The following is an 18437-nucleotide window of genomic DNA, read 5'->3' as shown; positions in this document are numbered from 1 at the left end:
CGTTCTTTCCAATTTTTTTTGTTTATTTTTTTTTTTAAATGACGTGGGGTCCACCCCATTTTTCAGAACCAGCCAGATACAATAAAGCAGCAGCAGCCTAGCATCACCAGGGTGGGAAGGGCCACTGTATCTGGCCTTTCCCCTCCTGATAATACCAGCCTGTGGCCACCCCAGTGGCCGACCATCACTACAGATGGTCAGGTATTGGATGGTACCCGGCTCTTCCCAGCACCCCTGGTGGTGGTGGGTACCGGGGTAATAATGGGGGTTAGTGTTCGCCTCTGCACCGGCTAACACTAAGCCCCGCCTTAGCAATGGATACTGTCAATCAGCCGGCGGCCATTACTAAGGCGGTAGTAATATAGTTTAAAAAAAACCACAAAGACATAGAAAAAATATTTTATTGAAATAAAAAAAAAAAACCCACACAACCCTCATTAACCATTTTATTGATAATAAAAAAAAAAGCCGTCATCGAAGTAGTCCTGGAATCCGACGTAGTTCAACGACCGAACCTGTAAGAAAACACACAAGAAAAACGATTAGTAACACATGTGTTAGGCTTAGATACAGGGCCCGTGTGTGTTAGTCTGTGGGACCCTGTATCTAAGCCTACCACAAGGTAGGCTTAGATACAGAGTCCAGCAGACAGTAATCTTATACAGTATAAGATTACTGTGTGCTGGGGCCCTGTATCTAAACCTACAGTGTGGTAGGCTTATATACAGGGCCCAGCAGACATTATCACACATAGGCCTTGTATCTAAGCCTACCATGTGATTGGCTTAGATACAGGGCCCAGCAGACAGGATCACGCATGGGCCATGTATCTAAGCCTACCATGTGATTGGCTTAGATACAGGGCCCAGCAGACAGCATCACACAATCTGTGATCCTGTCTCATGGGCCCCCTAAGCCTGCTACATCGTAGGCTTAGGGGTTGTGCAGTCCCTAAACATTGATGGCCTATCCACAGGATAGGCCATCAATAGCTGATGTGTCTCCCGGGACCCGCAAATCAGCTGTTTTGAAGGGGCCGCAGCACTCGTACGAGAGCTGCTTCCCCTTCATTTCACTACTCGCTCACACTGTGAATCGCCGACACCGATTCACAGTGTGACCAGAATGAAGTGACCGGAATGAAGGGGAGCAGCTCTCGTACGAGTGCTGCGGCCCCTTCAAAACAGCTGATTGGCGGGTCCCGGGAGTCGGACGCCGCCAGTCAGGGCTAATCTTACCTTCCTCTTCAGCCACGGCGGTAGTTCTGTCATCTCGATGCTGTGCGCGGCGCATAGCGCTGTGACGTCATGCGCTGCGCACAGCGCTTGACGTCAGGACCTCCGCTGCGATCCGGAACCAGGAAGGTAAGTACAGTCTGTTACTATAGTAACAGGGGCCCGCGGCCCGAGTTACTATAGTAACTTTTTATTGATGTGGTGCGGGGGGCTGTGGGCCCCCTGGCTTCGGGGGCCCGGTCGCAATTGCGACCGCTGCGACCCCTATAGCTACGCCATTGTCCTCCAATATAACATTTTAGGCCCTGTTCACACGGAGGAATTTGCAGGCAGAAAATATCTGCTTCAAAATTCCTTCAGAAACTTTGAGGCAGATTTTGACCTGCCTGCACTTTCTTGCTGTGGTTTTTGCGGCGTTTGTAGCAGCGTTTTTCGCCCACGGCCATTAAGTGCCACGGGCAAAGAAAAACGCATTATCTGCCTCCCATTGTTTTCAAATGGAGGTCAGAGGCGGAACTGCGGCATGTGCCGCTTTTTTTTCTAAAACAATTCTGATTCCGACGCAGTTTCCACGTCGAAAATCAGCACCAAAAAAACTCTGTGTGAACTGGTCCTTAGAGTTACTTTGCACCTTTCATAGTGTATCTTAAAGTTGGATTGACTTGAGCATTTCTAACACTTATTTTGGGAAATTCAGGTCAAAGTTGCTACTTTGTTGATCTCAAATAGTACTGTAGTAATGTAAACAACAGTATAAAGACGTATGCACGCGGCATAGCCCTGTACACAGCGCCAATATGGCTCCTTTAGTACGGAGCCGTACACAGCCTCCGCTTATTGGCGTACACACGCTGTCGGACTCCGTGTCTATGGGGATATTTTCCCTAGGTATGAATGCTTCTAGGTATGACTACTTCAGTCAGGCACAAAAAAATAATTTGTGTTGGATTCGTACGGAATCTGACAGTAAAATAACCTCCTTATGAAATAGAAGGAATACAGAGGTAGAATGGAGGATTTATGCACCTCTATGAAAGCCCTTTTACAGCTCCACACAAAACGGAGCCATAATACAGCTGTGTGCATGAGCCCCAACTACTTCAGCAGCAACCAATGGATCGATAGTAAAGTCATACAATATAGCAGATCTTCTGCCCATAAAAGAACCCACATAGTAAAGGTAGACCGCAGAGAGTTACCATTGTGTTTTTTCCACACAAAAAGGAACGTTTCTGTATTTGATCCCCCCCCCCCCTCTCAGCTTCTGAGCTCTATAGCAACTGCTATGACTCCTACTGCTATAGTTCTGGATGTTACTGGAATGGACAAAACAAATAAAAGGTCATCAGCGTCCTTGAAAAGAACCTTAGAAGTTACAATTTACAAGATGTTTCTTCATAAGAATGTAAAGATAAAGTACAAACATTGTTACGGGGCTTGAGAGTCTAGTATTGGGTACCACAGTAGGGGGAGCAGGGTTGTGAAGCCAGAGTGACACCCATGAGAGCACCACACCCTAAGGGCACATTCAGATGTGGCGGAATTGCAGTGGAAATCCTTAGCAGACAGTTTGTCCATTGGTTTCCACACCTTTTTAGTTATCTTCGTGCAGACGTTGCGGAAAACTCCACTGCGGACTGCAATGCAAAGACTGAAATCTGTGGCAAGTCCGCTGTGATATCTGCAATGTCTGAATTACCTGTCAAATATGCAAATGTTGGTGCAGATTCGTTGCGTAATTGCCCCAAATCTGCACCAACATTTGCAAGCATAAACTCATGTTTAACTCCTTAACGCCGAAGGACGGATATATCCGTCCTCAGCAGCTGCTAGTTCGCGCAGGAGGAAGGATATATCCGTCCTGTGATGGCGCGGGTACTGTCACTGTACCCACGCGATCAGCAGCAGGAGCACGGCTGTTATACTCAGCCTGGCTCCTGCTGCAACTGCCGGAATCGAAGCGCGCTTCGATTCTGGCAGTTTAACCCATTAAATGCCGCTGTCAATAGTGACAGCGGCATCTAAAGAAGAGGCCGTACTGAAAGAAGAAAAAAGGAATAAGGGAAGGCCTCCATGACTAAAATAGATGGGAGGGACACAGAGTTGGCTGGCCTATGAGAGGAAAGGGGGGGGGGACAGCAGGAGGGCTTGAGTGAGAAGGGGTGGGGATTGAAGGGGATGTACCTGTTTCCTGTTTGTGCTCTCCCTCTCTTCGCCAGGACACAGAAGCAGGAACATGTTTGTTACCCCTGCTGCGTCTGATGAGGAGGCTATGGAGCTGTTGCGGGCCGCAGCAGCCTCTCAGGGTCCTGGATGGCTCGGAGCACGAGTAGCGACGCTGCTGCAGGGACAATCGGGCGCTCCGGTCCAGGAGCGAGCAGAGTCGGCTGGAGCAAGCGGGGAGCGCTCTGTCATGCCGGTGGTCGCGGGGCTGCTGGAGCAGGCCGAGGTACAGGACCGGCGTACCAGGGGGTCGGGCAGGAGAAGAGGAGAGCCCGTTTCCCCCATGACTCAGGCCAGGGCTGGCACTCCCGGCGTGACGCGCAGCACGAGGCGCTCGCGCCCGCCCGCAAGCCTGAGTCCTGAAGACATCCCGCGGGCGCGGCGGCGCAAGAGGAGCCCATCAGTGGACCCTGCAGGCCAGACCCCAGGGCGGCCTGCCGCTGCTCTTTCGTCTGGTCCTGGGAGGAATCCCAAAACGCGGCAGCGCCCGGCGGCAGCGGCGAGGAGGACGCGGCCTTCACTTCCGGTCACATCCTCTCCTTCTTCAGCACGTGGCGGAAGGGCAACGGCGACCCTGCATGGTGATGTGCCAGCCAGAGGGTCGGCTCATGGTGTCGTCGAGGTGGAAACGACCAGAGGTCGCAGGATGAGGTCGGTGGTTGGAGTGCCAGGGACGGAACAGCTCGGAGCTGGTTCAGCGGGACGGATGAGGCATGAACTGGACCTCGGCCAATTGGATGATGCGATGTCACCCCCCCTTTACTCAGACGAAAATCGGAATTCCCCGTGCACACATTGCCAATGCGGACAGCGCCAGAGGGAGTCCGGAGCATTGGAGGACGGTGAGCGGCGGGCCTCTCCACGTGGACATGGGGGTCCGGCTGACGGGTTCACAGCCCCTGGGCAGCCTGGTGAGTTGACACCTACGTTACCATTTCCAGCTTTATTGATGTCGGGTATCGGTGTAGAGGGTGTCGAGGCGGTGGGCGTCGCGGCGGAGTCGGGGGTCCCGTCGCTACAGGCGGGTGCGGGGGATAGTTTGGCGGAGTTAGTGGGATGTTTAAAAGTGTTAGTGGGGCGGCTAGGTGGTTCCCCTTCCCAAGAATCGTCAGGTGTGGCGCCGGCCGCGGTGTGGGGGGGCAGTGTTGGAAGCGCTCCGGTTCGTCAAAACGGTGGGGGGTTGAATGCCGGGGCAGCGGTGGCAGTGGCGGCGGCGGTTCAAACAGACTCGCCAAAGGAGGTTGATAGGGTGCGTCTTGATGATCGTGCGCGCGGGGAGGTTTATGTTTGTTATGAGGGCCCGTTAGGGGCGCATTTAAAGCAGGAGGTAAAGGAAAGGATTTGGAAGGACGAGTATGTGGAGATTTTTTCCTTGCTTCCGCTGGAGAAGTTTAATTTAGATAAGGTGAAGCGGGATGAAACAAAAAAGGATGAGGAAGAAAAGAGACGGTACAGGTTGATTCCAAAAACGTTCGTTAATTGGATGCAGGCTTTTGCAATTTTGGCGAGCGTTATTGGGGAAAAGGCGCCAGATAATTGTTCCGGCTTGTTTTGTTATTTGGATGCGGTGGGGGAGGCGCATCGGGTTTATGGGGGCCAGGCCTGGCTTCGTTACGATGAGCAGTTTCGGCAGAGGAAAGCGGTGCGGCCGAATATACGGTGGGACCATAAGGACATAGCCTTATGGTTGAAAGTGACGGCACTTTATAAGCAGGGGCAGTCCTTTCCCGGGAGCGGGAATGCAGCAGGAACTTCCGGCGGGGGTAGTCAGGCCTCAGGTTCAAAATTTGGGACGTGTTGGCAGTTCAATGAGGGGCAGTGCAAATTTGGAGCGACGTGTAAATTCAAGCATGCGTGTTCACATTGCAGCGGGCAGTCACATGGAGCGTCTAAATGTTTTAAGAAGGGTAAACGACAAGGGGGAGCCAGCGGTGCGTCTGGTTATGGGGGAGACTCCCGTGAAACTCATAAAGATGGCCCCCTTTCTAAGTAGGTACCCCAATAAGGAGGGGGCGCGGTTGATTAGTTTAGGTTTTGGTTACGGTTTCATTATTCCGCCCCCTTTGCATGAGGTCCCTTTCACGCAGCGCAACCTTAAGTCGGCATATCAGCATGCGGGGGTAGTCTCGGAAAAAATCCGGAAGGAGATTGATCTGGGCAGAATGGCGGGCCCCTTTAGCACGATCCCAGTTCCAGGTTTGGTGGTGTCACCGTTAGGGGTGGTTCCAAAACGAGAAGGTAACAAATTCCGGCTTATTCAGCATTTGTCCTTCCCGAAGGGGGCGTCGGTTAACGATGGCATTGACCAGGATCTCTGTTCTGTGGTCTACACGTCGTTTGATGCGGCGGTAGCGTTAGTACGTGGTTACGGAAGAGGGGCTCTGATGGCAAAAACTGATATTCAAGCGGCGTTTCGTTTGTTGCCGGTTCATCCGGACAGCCAGAGGTTGTTGGGATGTTATTGGGAAGGGGATTATTACATTGATCGATGCCTTCCCATGGGTTGTTCGTTGTCGTGCGCGTACTTTGAGGTGTTTAGTTCTTTTTTGGAATGGGTAGTCAGGGAGGTCGCGGGGGTGGAATCAGTTATTCACTATCTCGACGATTTCTTGTGCGTTGGCCCGTCGTGTTCGGGGGTTTGCGCAAATTTGTTGGAGACGGTCAATTGGGTGTCAAGGGAGTTCGGTGTACCCTTGGCTGTGGAAAAAACTGAGGGTCCGGTGACGACCATTTGTTTTTTGGGAATTACTATCGACTCCGTAGCAATGGAGTGCAGATTGCCGGAGGATAAGTTGGGGGATTTGCGGTTGGTAGTGGAGCGAGCGTGTCGGATTAGGAAAATTACGCTACGTGAATTGCAGTCCTTATTGGGGAAGTTGAATTTTGCCTGCCGCATCATGCCGATGGGCAGGGTTTTTTGTCGGCGGTTGGCAGCGGCGACGGCGGGGGTTCGGGAACCCCATCATTTCATTCGTCTGGCTGCAGAGCACAGGGAAGATTTACAGGTCTGGCTCCATTTTCTGGCACAGTATAATGGGCGCTCTCTTTGGATGTCCCGGGCGTTAGATAGCTTCGATTTGGAATTGTTCACTGACGCGTCTGGGGCGGTGGGGTTCGGGGCGTTCTTTAAAGGTCAATGGTGCGCGGGAGAATGGCCGGTTGCATGGGTGGAGGCGGGACTGACGCGTAACTTGGCCCTACTCGAACTGTTTCCCATCGTGGTGGCGGTCACCATTTGGGGAGACAGGTTCCGGGACAAAAAAGTGCGTTTTCATTGCGACAATTTGGGGGTGGTGATGGCTATAAATAATACTTCGGCGTCGTCCCCTCCAGTGGTTCGCTTGTTGCGTCAGTTGGTGCTTTCCTGTTTGAGTTTAAATGCATGGGTGGTGGCGGTGCATGTTCCCGGGGTGGAGAATTGTATTGCTGACGCGCTTTCTCGCTCGCAGTGGGATCGTTTCCGGCAGCTGGTCCCGGACGCGGAGTTAACAGGGGTGGACTGTCCCAGTCATCTGTGGGAGCTGGTATCCAGGCGGCAGGTGCATTGATTAAACGTTCACTGGCCAGTGCGACGGGGTCGTCGTATGCGGCTGGATGGAGGCAATGGGAGGAGTGGGTGAGATCTTTGGGAGATGTGTGCTCGGATGATGATAGGATGGTGGCCTTGCTGTTTTGGTTGGGGGATGCGTTCGCCCGGGGTTGCACGGTCGCTAAGGTTAATCGCTTCGTGGCGGCCATTGCTTTCGGTTGTAAGTTACGGGGGTTGGCAGATATCACGAAGCGGTTTTTGGTGGGCCAGGCATTGAAAGGGCTGAGACGGGGTGTAGTGGTGAGGGATAAGAGGCGTCCCGTGTCATTTCAATTGTTGTGTTCCCTGGAGGTGGTGGTGCGGCAGGTGTGTCGTTCAGAGTATGAGAGCAAGCTTTTCCGGTTGGCTTTTGCGTTAGCCTTTTTTGGAGCTTTTCGGGTAGGGGAATTGGTTTCCCCCAGTTCGGTGAGAGCGGGAGGCTTGTTGCAGGATAATGTCGATTTGTATGAAGACAGGGTGGAGATAGTGTTGCGAAGGTCCAAAACGGACCAAGGAGGGGCAGGACGTCGAGTGGTTTTGCTGGCGGTCCCAAAGAATCCGGTTTGTCCAGTGTTGTGTGTCAAGGAGTACTTGGCGGGTTTAGATCTCTCAGACGGGCCGTTGCTGCGGCACGAGGATGGCTCGTTTCTGTCGCGGTATCAGTTTATTTCGGTTTTCAGAAAGTGTCTGGTGGCTAGCGGGGTGCAGGCAGAGCAATACTCGTCTCATTCTTTCCGTATAGGGGCAGCGACGGAGGCGGTGAGATGGGGTTTAGATGATGCAGGCGTGCAGCGGATAGGGCGTTGGGAGTCGGCGCGTTTCCGTTCTTATGTGCGCTTGAACATGTTGTGATATATTGATGTATAGCATGTTCCGGGTGCGTGCGTTTCCGCCTGAGTATTAATGGTACGCGGCAGCAAGAGGTGGTGCGTGTATGTTCTTCATTTGTTTTGCAGGCCGTGACTCATGCATGGTGTGGATTATGGGACATTCTTTTGTGTACTGGGGTGCCCTTCGCGCGGATGTACGGCCGGACGGTCGACAGCTCAGGATTCCGCGGGACGCGGCGGTTGTGAGGTGGATGGGTATACGGGGAATGACATGGAACAGGGTATTGCCCGAGTTTCACAATTTTGTACTGCTTGACAGGGCGCCGGAGGTACTGGTGTTGCATGTGAGAGGCAACGATTTGGGTATATGCCCTTTCCGGGAGTTGGTACGGGACGTCAAGCATGATTTGCTCTGCTTATGGGCAACTTATCCTAAATTGGTGACGGTGTGGTCTGAGATGGTCCCTAGGAAGAACTGGCGGATGGCCCGTTCTGTGGGAAAAATTAACAAGGCTCGCATTAAGGCTAATAGGGCCATATCGAGCTTCGTGACGCGTAATGGTGGGGTTGCGGTGCGCCACTGGGATCTGGAGGCTGGGACAGGCAGCTACTGGGTAGAGGACGGTGTGCACCTCAATGAGGTGGGGATGGATATGTGGAGTCTGGCTTTGACCGATGGAATTGAGCGAGCGGTGGGAGTGTGGAGGAGCTCGCAGGCGTGAGGTGGTCAAGGCCTGTTTCGCTTTGGCGGGGGGGAGTCCTTGAAGTAGGTCGTAAAAAGTGGTGGGGGGGAATGCATCACGGGATGCACCCCCAATTTGTCGGCTTCTTAGGGTGTTACCCCTTTTGAAAGCTGGGTTATATATATTTATATATATATGGTGGTCATCTGCAAAAAGGTAATTTGGTGCTCCTGGGCCGGGTTACGGCTGGGGGTAAGGTATTTGTGGGCAGATGGCCAAAATTAAGTATCGGTGGCTTCAAGGACTTGCCCCTGTCATTCTGGTTGGTTTATAATGTTATGACCCTGATAGGGTCGCAGTGGGTTATTTGTTGTTATGATGTATCCCCTTTTTTGGGGATTAAAAAATTATGGTATTTAAAGTTATTGTTATTTAAATAATAAACGGCTGCTGTGGCCATTAAAATCCAACTCTGTTTCAGTGTCTGCTTTGGGAGGGTAGATTTACATAAGGGGAGAAGCGACTCGACTTATTTGAGTCAAGAAGAGGCCGTACTGAAAGAAGAAAAAAGGAATAAGGGAAGGCCTCCATGACTAAAATAGATGGGAGGGACACAGAGTTGGCTGGCCTATGAGAGGAAAGGGGGGGGGGGACAGCAGGAGGGCTTGAGTGAGAAGGGGTGGGGATTGAAGGGGATGTACCTGTTTCCTGTTTGTGCTCTCCCTCTCTTCGCCAGGACACAGAAGCAGGAACATGTTCCCGCCCGCCCGCCCTGATGTGGATCGGTTGACCGCGGCAAAAGGTTGCTGCGGATGGTGGTTCTTCTCGTCAAAGTTTATTTGCTTATTGACATTTGTCTTTGGGGGAGGTTAAATTTTGTCATTGCAGCTGCGGGGGGGAGTCCTTGAAGTAGGTCGTAAAAAGTGGTGGGGGGGAATGCATCACGGGATGCACCCCCAATTTGTCGGCTTCTTAGGGTGTTACCCCTTTTGAAAGCTGGGTTATATATATTTATATATATATGGTGGTCATCTGCAAAAAGGTAATTTGGTGCTCCTGGGCCGGGTTACGGCTGGGGGTAAGGTATTTGTGGGCAGATGGCCAAAATTAAGTATCGGTGGCTTCAAGGACTTGCCCCTGTCATTCTGGTTGGTTTATAATGTTATGACCCTGATAGGGTCGCAGTGGGTTATTTGTTGTTATGATGTATCCCCTTTTTTGGGGATTAAAAAATTATGGTATTTAAAGTTATTGTTATTTAAATAATAAACGGCTGCTGTGGCCATTAAAATCCAACTCTGTTTCAGTGTCTGCTTTGGGAGGGTAGATTTACATAAGGGGAGAAGCGACTCGACTTATTTGAGTCATGTGTTTGACAGAGCGAGGGAGCTCCCTCTGTCAGCCGATCGGCGCCCCCGCAAACAAATCGCGGGTCGCCGTCGGATTTCCATGACAGCCGGGGGTCTAACAAAGACCCCCAGGTCTGCCTTCAGCATCTGCCTGTTAGGCGATGCCGGAGGCATGACCTAACAGGTTGCCTGTCAGTTTTACACTGACAGGCAATAATGCTTTGGTATACTAAGTATACCAAAGCATTATATATGCGATCGGCACATCACATAGTGAAGTCCCCTGATGGGACTTTAAAAAAAAAAATGTCAATCAGTTAAATAAAGTTTGTAGAAAAAAATAATAATAATTACAGTCAAAATCAAATAAAACTACTTTTTTTGCCCAAAAAGTGGTTTTATTCAGTAAAAGTGTCAAAACAAATCACACATACACATATATGGTATCCCCGCGATCGAAACAACTTGACCAATAAAATTAACACATTAATTAAACCGCCGGATGAACGGCGTCCAAAAAAACCGCAAAAAACAATGGCAAAATTCTCTCTTTTCTCCCATTCCCCCCATAAAAAATAAAATAAAAGTTCATCTATAAGTCCTATGTACTCCAAAATAGTACTAATGAAAACTACACATTGTCCCGCAAAAATCAAGCCCACATACGGCCACATCGACGGAAAAATTAAAAAATGACGGCTCTTGGAACGTGGCGATGCAAAAACAAGTAATTTTTTTCTAAGAGGGTTTTTATTGTGCAAACGTAGGAAAAACATATAAAACCCTTACATATTTGGTATCCCCATAATAGTGCCGACCCATAGAATAAAGTTAACATGTTATTTCCGCTGCATAGTACATGGCGTAAATTTATAACGTGAAAATCAATGCTGGAATGGCTGCTTATTTTCAATTCTCTCCTAAAATAAAGTTAATAAAAGTTAATCAATATATTATAAGCATCTAAAAATGGTGCAATTACAAAATACAACTCGTCCCGCAAAAAACAAGCCCTTATACGGCTATGTCGACGGAATAAAAAAAAAGTTACGACTCTTGGAATGCGACCGTGGAAAAACAAAAAATAATCCTTGGTCATTAACGTGCAAAATGGCCCGGTCATTAAGGGGTTAAGGTGTTATCAACCCTTAGTACTTACCTTTGTTAATATTCCCATACAGTAAATGAAGCTTAGTTTTTTTGTCAACATATTGATCACTAGATCATAGTCAGATTATTTTACTAAACTCACAGCTTTTGTTGGTCTTCAAATATACAGCTTTGCTTTTGATTTGCCTTAGCGTATGGTTATGCTTAAAGGCCTTACAAGTGACTGCATAGGATTGTTGACTGTAAACTACTGAAAAACAGTCAATACATCTTATAATTACATACTGTCATGTTACACCAACCTTACAAGTTACACCAGTTTAAATAAAGTGGCTAATATCAGGAATGTTCATATGCATTGTTGCCTTCTACCTACTGGAGGTATTTTGATACGGTTCCATTTAATGGGTTGTCCAGTCCTAAGAAATTGATGGCCTATCCTCAGTATAGGCCATCAATCTCTCATCGGTTGGGGTCCAACCCCCGGCACCCCCGTCGATCAGTAAATGGTAGAAGGCTGTAATACTGTGAACCGCCACTGCAAATGTGTAGGCAATTCACAGTGTGAGCAGTTAAGGAAATGAAGGAAAAGCATTTCTCGTATGAGCGCTGTGGCTCTATCAAAAGAGCAGGGGTGCTGGGATTCGGACGCTTTAAAATTAGATATTGATAGCCTATCCTGAGGATAGGCCATCGATTTCTTAGGACAGGACAACCCACATTTTGACTCTTCACTTCCATCATTAGGCTGGGTTCACGCGAGCATGTTACGTCCGTAATGGACGGAGCGTATTTCGGCCGCAAGTCCCGGACTGAACACACTGCAGGGAGCTGGGCTCCTAGCATCATAGTTATGTACGATGCTAGGAGTCCTTGCCTCTCCGTGGAACTATTGTCCCGTACTGAAAACATGATTACAGTACGGGACAGTTGTCCTGCAGCGAGGCAGGCACTCCTAGTGTCGTACATAACTATGATGCTAGGAGCCCGGCTCTCTGCACTGTGTTCGGTCCGGGACTTGCGGCCGAAATACATTCCATCCATTACGGACGTAACATGCTCGCGTGAACCCAGCCTAAGACGTACATACAGCTTCTTTGAATTAGACATTTTTGTTGACTGACTTAATGCTATAAAGCTTGGTAAAGGGAATTGGACAAAAAAATTTACTTCAGGAGGAACAGCAAAACTGCAGAAATGTCAGAGTTGTAAATCGTCCGTAAATTCCTAGACAGTCTGTAAAATAAATAAAAAAAATTCTTAGGCACCTGACCAGGTGTCTTTTTCAGGCAGCCAGAAATGTGATTCTCAGATACTGAATTCTCAGAAACTGTACAAATAAAATCAAGCTAAGCAAACTAAGTCACAGATAAACAAATAGCTAACAACATTGAAATAAATCTCACAAAAATGTATATATATATATATATATATATATATATATATATATACAAAGAGAAAAAATCTGATAATATCGGCCCTTTTAAAGATGACGATGAAAATATAATGGTCACCGCTCCAATTATTTCTATGGGGCTGCCGAACACAGCGCTCGGCAGCCTCATAGAAATGAATGGAGCGGGGTTAAGCATACGCACTATCGCTCTATTCCTACGGGGCTCCCAGGAACTGAAAGGTAAACCCGTGCTCGTGATCGGCGGGGGTTCCAGTGATCAGACCCCCACGATTAGATATTTATCACCTATCCTGGTATTTATCTCAGCCTTTTCTTCCATATTCTGAGAGCCATAACTTTATTTATTTTTATTCAATTGAGCAGTGTGAGGGCTCGTTTTTGTGGAATGAGCTGCAGTTTTTATCGGTACCATTTTGGGCGACATGCAACTTTTTGATCACTTTTTATTAAAATTTTTTGTGGAGCTAAAGTGACAAAAATTCTGGGGTCGTTTGGGGGTGTTTTTTTTTTCGTTTATGGTGTCGACTGTACGGGTAAATTACATTAAATTAGACCAGCTTGGACAGGTATGGCAATACCGCACATGTAAATTTACATTATTTTTAAAATAAAAATTATTTTAATTTTTTTCTTAGACCCCATACGGGGACTAAGGGGACTTGGGGCTAGGGGACTTGAACAAGCGATCGTTTTATTGATGGTACCATACACTGCAATACTTATGTATTGCAGTGTATGGTACTTTTAACCAGCTGCTATTAGGCCCTGCTTAGGATAGGAGGATGGCTGATGTAGCAATATTAAGGAAGGGTAAAAAGGTGGAATCAGGTAACTACGGTCCGCTTAGGGCAAAGCCACACGTCGCGGAATTGCTCTTGAATTCCGCTGCGGACACTCCGCAGCGTTAATCCGCAGAGGAGCCGTTTCTCCATTGCCTTCCACTTCTTTTTAGTAGGCTTCGTTTAGACGAGGCAGAAAATTCCGCTGCGGAGCATAGGCTGCGGAGCGGAATTTGGTGTCCGCAGCATGCAATGGCTGTTGCGGAGTTGTGGCGACTGGTTGCGGACTCATGGCGGAATTTCTCCATTGACTTCAATGGAGATTCTAAATACCGCAATAAAGTCCGCAGCTGTCATGAAAATGTTATATGTGCTGCGGATGCGTCTTGCTTTTTTGACATGACATTTCTTCATTCTGGCTGGACCTATGTATTTCTAGGTCTACAGCCAGACTGAGGAAGTCAATGGGGCTCCCGTAATTACGGGAGCGTTGCTAGGAGATGTCAGTAAATAGTCACTGTCCAGGGTGCTGAAAGAGTTAAGCGATCGGCAGTAACTGTTTCTGCACCCTGGACAGTGACTACCGATCCCAATATACAGCAACCTGTCAAAAAAATAGAAGTTCATACTTACCGAGAACTCCCTGCTTCTGTCTCCAGTCCGGCTTCCCAGGATGACGTTTCAGTCTAAGTGACGGCTGCAGCCAATCACAGGCTGCAGCGGTCACATGGACTGCCGCGTCATCCAGGGAGGTCGGGCTGGATGCCGAAAGAGGGACGCGTCACCAAGACAACGGCCGGTAAGTATGAAATTCGTTTACTTTCACTAGGGAAAGTGCTGTCCCTTCTCTCTATCCTGCACTGATAGAGAGAAGGGAAGCACTTTTCCCGCAGTCCGCAGCAGCTAGTCCGCATCAATTTACTGCACATTTTGGGCAGATCCGCCGCAGAATCTGCAACGCAGATTCTGTGCGGCATTGATGCGGACAGTTGCGGAGGAAATCCGCCACGTGTGGGCATGCCCTAAGTCTGACATCTGTTGTGTGTAAACCATGTTAAAGTTATTCCAAGAGATGAACTGCAAATGTTTATAGTGGTGAATAATCTAATAACGGATAACCAGCATAGATTTATGAAAAACAGGTCATGTCCAACTAAAATGTGCAGTTTCTATGAGTAGGTAAGTGCAAATCTGGATGTTGGTAATGTGACAGATGTGATAGATCTAGATTTTTCTAAATCATTTGATACTGTACATCACAACAGCCTTGTACCGAATCTACAGATGCAGGGACTGGGGGACAATGTATACACGTGGGTAAATAATCGGTTAAGAGACAGAAAACAAATACATGTTAGAAATAGTGCACAATCAAAATGAGATAAAGCCAGCAGTGGGGTACCACAAGGATCTGCATTGGGCCCGTTTCTTTTTATCTTTATTAATTACCTTGTGGATGGGATTGAAAGTAAAATGGCAGTTTATGCTGATGGTACAAAACTTTGTACGATAATTAAAACTCTGCATGATTATAAAATATTACATAAAGGCTTAGATCATCTGGAAGCCTGGGCTATAAGGTGGCAGGTGAAATTTAATGTTAATAAATGTAAAGTAATGCACCTAGGCCACATTAATGATATTATTGCATAAACATTAAATGGAATAGAACGAAAGAAGATCCTGGGTTTCTGGTTATAATTTATCTAAGCAGCAGTGCTCAATGTCAAGCTGCTGCTGCAAAAGCAAATCATATTTTAAGGTATAATGAGAGATAAAAACCTGTGATCCAAATCTAATATTGCCCCTCTAAATCCCTTGTAAGACCACATCATAAATATGGGATTCACATTGTATTAAGGCTCCACATTGTAAAAGCGATATAGGAGAGTTGGAGAGGGTTCAAAAGTTAGAGACTAGATTAGTAAATCCGAAGGGAGGTGTCTCTTACAATGAGGGGCTGGAATAATCGGACTTGTTTGGCTTAAAAAAAAAAAAGATGCTGTAGAGGTGTATAGGTGTTTAAATATATGTCTGGGGAATACAAAAGAACTGGCACATGATTTACTCAATCAAAAAACTGTACAAAGGATCAGGGACATTCTTTACGTGTGGAGGAAAATACATCAATATAGGAAAGGGTTCTTAGTTAGAGTAGTTAAACTTTGGAATGCCCTGTCCCATGACGTAGTAACGGCAGATACTATGACAGCCTTAATAAAATGGATAGATGTTTATCTAATGACATATGACATTCAGGGTTGAAAAATAATTTAGAAAGAGCCCACCAAGTTGGAAGAGTGGTGTACATACGTCTCTTTCCTTCAGTTGGATGTGCAAAGCAATCACAGAAAAGGTCAATGATAATTGTCGTTTAGTATTGTGCTATTATTTTGGATCCCTATTGTGGTACCATTTATAATCTGTATAGCAATATTATTTGAGCTCTTTATTGCAGGTTTATATCTGGCAACTATACAGTGGTATATTTGCCTCTCCCTCATCCAAATGACAGAAAATTATGTAAAATACTAATTTAAGGACCTGTTCACACTGAGTTTTTTTGCAGGCGGAAAAATGTACCTCAAAATTCCTTCAGGAATTTTGAGCCAGATTTTGACCTGCCTGCACTCCCTTTGCTGCGTTTCTTGCAGAATTTATCGGCCTCGGTCATTGAGCGCCGCGGGTAAAAAACGCAGCGAAAACCGCTTTTTCTGTCACCGATGTCAATGGGAGATCAGAGATGGAAACGCCTGAAGAAAGGGCATGACACTTCTTTTTCCAGCGAGCGTTTTTTTTTTTCGGTTTCTGCATCCAAAACAGCTCCACAAAACGTAGTGTGATCATACCCTTAGGGAAAACACAAATCTTAAAGTCTATTAAAACCTATTACAAAGTTGCTTTTTTTAAAATTTTAGATGCATTGGGTTGGGACAATTATATTTTTTTGGCAAAGGTAAAAATAGACTTTACCTTTCTTCAGTAAATCAAAACCCAAAACCTCAGGCCAAAATCAGAGCCAATCCAAAACATGGGTGTCCGTACACATCTTAAGTGATTTCAGTACAAGAATAAGGTAGGGACGGCAATTAAAAAAATTAACCATATATTAGTAAATCAGAATTTAAAGTAGTGGTCAAAGTTTTACTTGTAGGCATATTTGAATTTTTCTGTTTTATAATGCCAGGTTTTTGACGTTTATGTACAGTTCCAATCTAATGTCTGAATTATTTTTGGATATTATGTCGTTTATATAGCGCCAACATATTCTTTATGTTATCCTTAGTGGGTTTTACAATCTAATTTCCCTATATTAGCCAACTTTCATAGCAATCTGATCAGCCTATCATTATGTTTTTGGATGTGGAAGAAAACTGTAATACTTGGAGGAAATCTATTCAAGCACAGCACATAAAACTCCATGGAAATGTTATCCTAGTCAAATTTGAACCTAAAACGCCCGTACTCTGAGAAAATTTTTAACCACTGAACCATTTAATATACGGCAGAGGTCTAGTGAGGTCTAGTGTAGTATGGAGTAGGCTAACGGGCTGAGCCTGCTCCATAGAATGAGAGTGTCGGCTGTATCTTACAGCCGATACTTCAGTGTAACAAGCGGGATCCCACTCGTTTAACCCCTTAGATGCCTCTGGCAATAGCGACAGCGGCATCTAAGCTGTTAGAATGGTGGGGGATGGCCCCCTCTGACGTGCCATCGGCTCCAATAGTCTTTATGGCAGCCGTCTTTGAACACCTATTAAGCCCTGTCGAAGTGAGGGCTTCATAGATGCCTATCAGAATCACTATATACTGCAATACACTAAGAGTAATTAAGCGATACGCGAAACGCGCGTTGGGGCATCACTTTATCCACTGGGTCATACCATTACACCACTGAATATGGGTAAGCATCTGACTATGACTTTGTCAGGTTGTAGTGAAAACTAGGACTCTCTTCATATTTATTAGACAGGAACTGTGATTATTTACATCTCACTCTCACTATTTCTTTGTCTTTCTGTCCTGACTTATATTTACTCACATGAGTAGGTTTCTAAGAGTGATCTTCCTATACTATACACTACTTGTATTAAATTTTATCTATGTCATGTATTACCTGTATCCAATTTTTATTAAAATGTACTTCCATTTGATGATCCAGTTAAATATTGTATTTTAGATTCCTATGTGTTGTTCATTAAAGATTTTGTACTTCTTTAAACATTTGGATACTTTGGACTCTTTTTTTCTCGAGTTTATATAATACACTAAGAGGACTAAAAAAAAGTAAAAAACAATTAGGTATTTTTTTTCAGATAGAAAATTTTTTAAATATTAAAAGTAAAAAAAAAACACTTTTCCCATTTCCCCCCAAAAGACAATGTAAAAAAGAAGTAAAAATTAACATAACTGGTATCGCCGCATCCGTACAAGTCTGAACTATGACAATACAACACAATTTAACCTGCATGGTGAACGCTGTAAAAAAAAAAAATAAACGGACAAAATCGCTGGTTTTTGCCACCTCATCTCTCATAAAATAAAATAAAAAGGAATGAAAAAGTCACATGTACCCCAAAATGGTACCAATAGAAACTACAGCTTGCCCCACGATAATTAAGCCCTTATAAGGCTCAATCGACGTAAAGAACAAAAAAAGTTATGGCTCTCAGAATATGGCAACACAAAACAAATTTTATTTTTAATAATTCATTTTTTCCTTGTAAAAGTAGTAAAACATAAAAAAGCTATATAAATTTGGTCTTGCCGTAATCGTATTAATCCATAGAATAAAGTTAACATATCGTTGTTATTTCACCGTGAAAGACATAAAAACTAAACCCCCCAAAAATTTGAGGATTCGCTGTTTTTACCGCATTCCACCCCACAAAGAATTTTTTTCCAGTTTCCCAGTACAATATATGTTACAATAAATGGTGCCATGAAAAACTACAACTCGTCCTGAAAAAATCAAGCCCTCATATGGCTTTATCGACGGAAAAATAAAAAAAAGTTATGGCTTTTGGAAGATGGGGAGGAAAAAACGAAAATAAAAATAAAAAAAATGGCTGCGGAGGGAAGGGGTTAAAGGGAATGTGTTGCCAGAAAAACATGTTTTGTTTTTTTTAATTAAACATTTAGTGTGTAGGTGATTAAACATTGTTCAAATTTTTTTTATTTTTTCCACGAGTCAGGAAATATTATAAATTAGATTCTAATTTATAATATTTCCCATTGCTGGT

At 45.9% G+C, this 18437-nt stretch overlaps 1 long non-coding RNA gene across 1 annotated transcript in view; it reads right to left on the bottom strand.

Annotated features, from left to right (window-relative positions):
* Positions 1–427: 427 nt before the first annotated feature.
* The window catches only part of LOC142740653 (uncharacterized), a 94011-nt gene continuing 76001 nt past the window's right edge, over positions 428–18437 (bottom strand). The window contains exon 3 of the long non-coding RNA XR_012880842.1: positions 428–515. This is a non-coding gene — a long non-coding RNA (uncharacterized LOC142740653). The remainder of the gene's footprint in view (positions 516–18437) is intronic.

The sequence above is a fragment of the Rhinoderma darwinii genome, chromosome 2 (assembly GCF_050947455.1).
Source record: "Rhinoderma darwinii isolate aRhiDar2 chromosome 2, aRhiDar2.hap1, whole genome shotgun sequence".
Lineage (NCBI taxonomy): Eukaryota > Metazoa > Chordata > Amphibia > Anura > Rhinodermatidae > Rhinoderma > Rhinoderma darwinii.
Note: the sequence above shows the minus strand (reverse complement) of the source record. Positions and strands in the feature narration are given on the sequence as shown.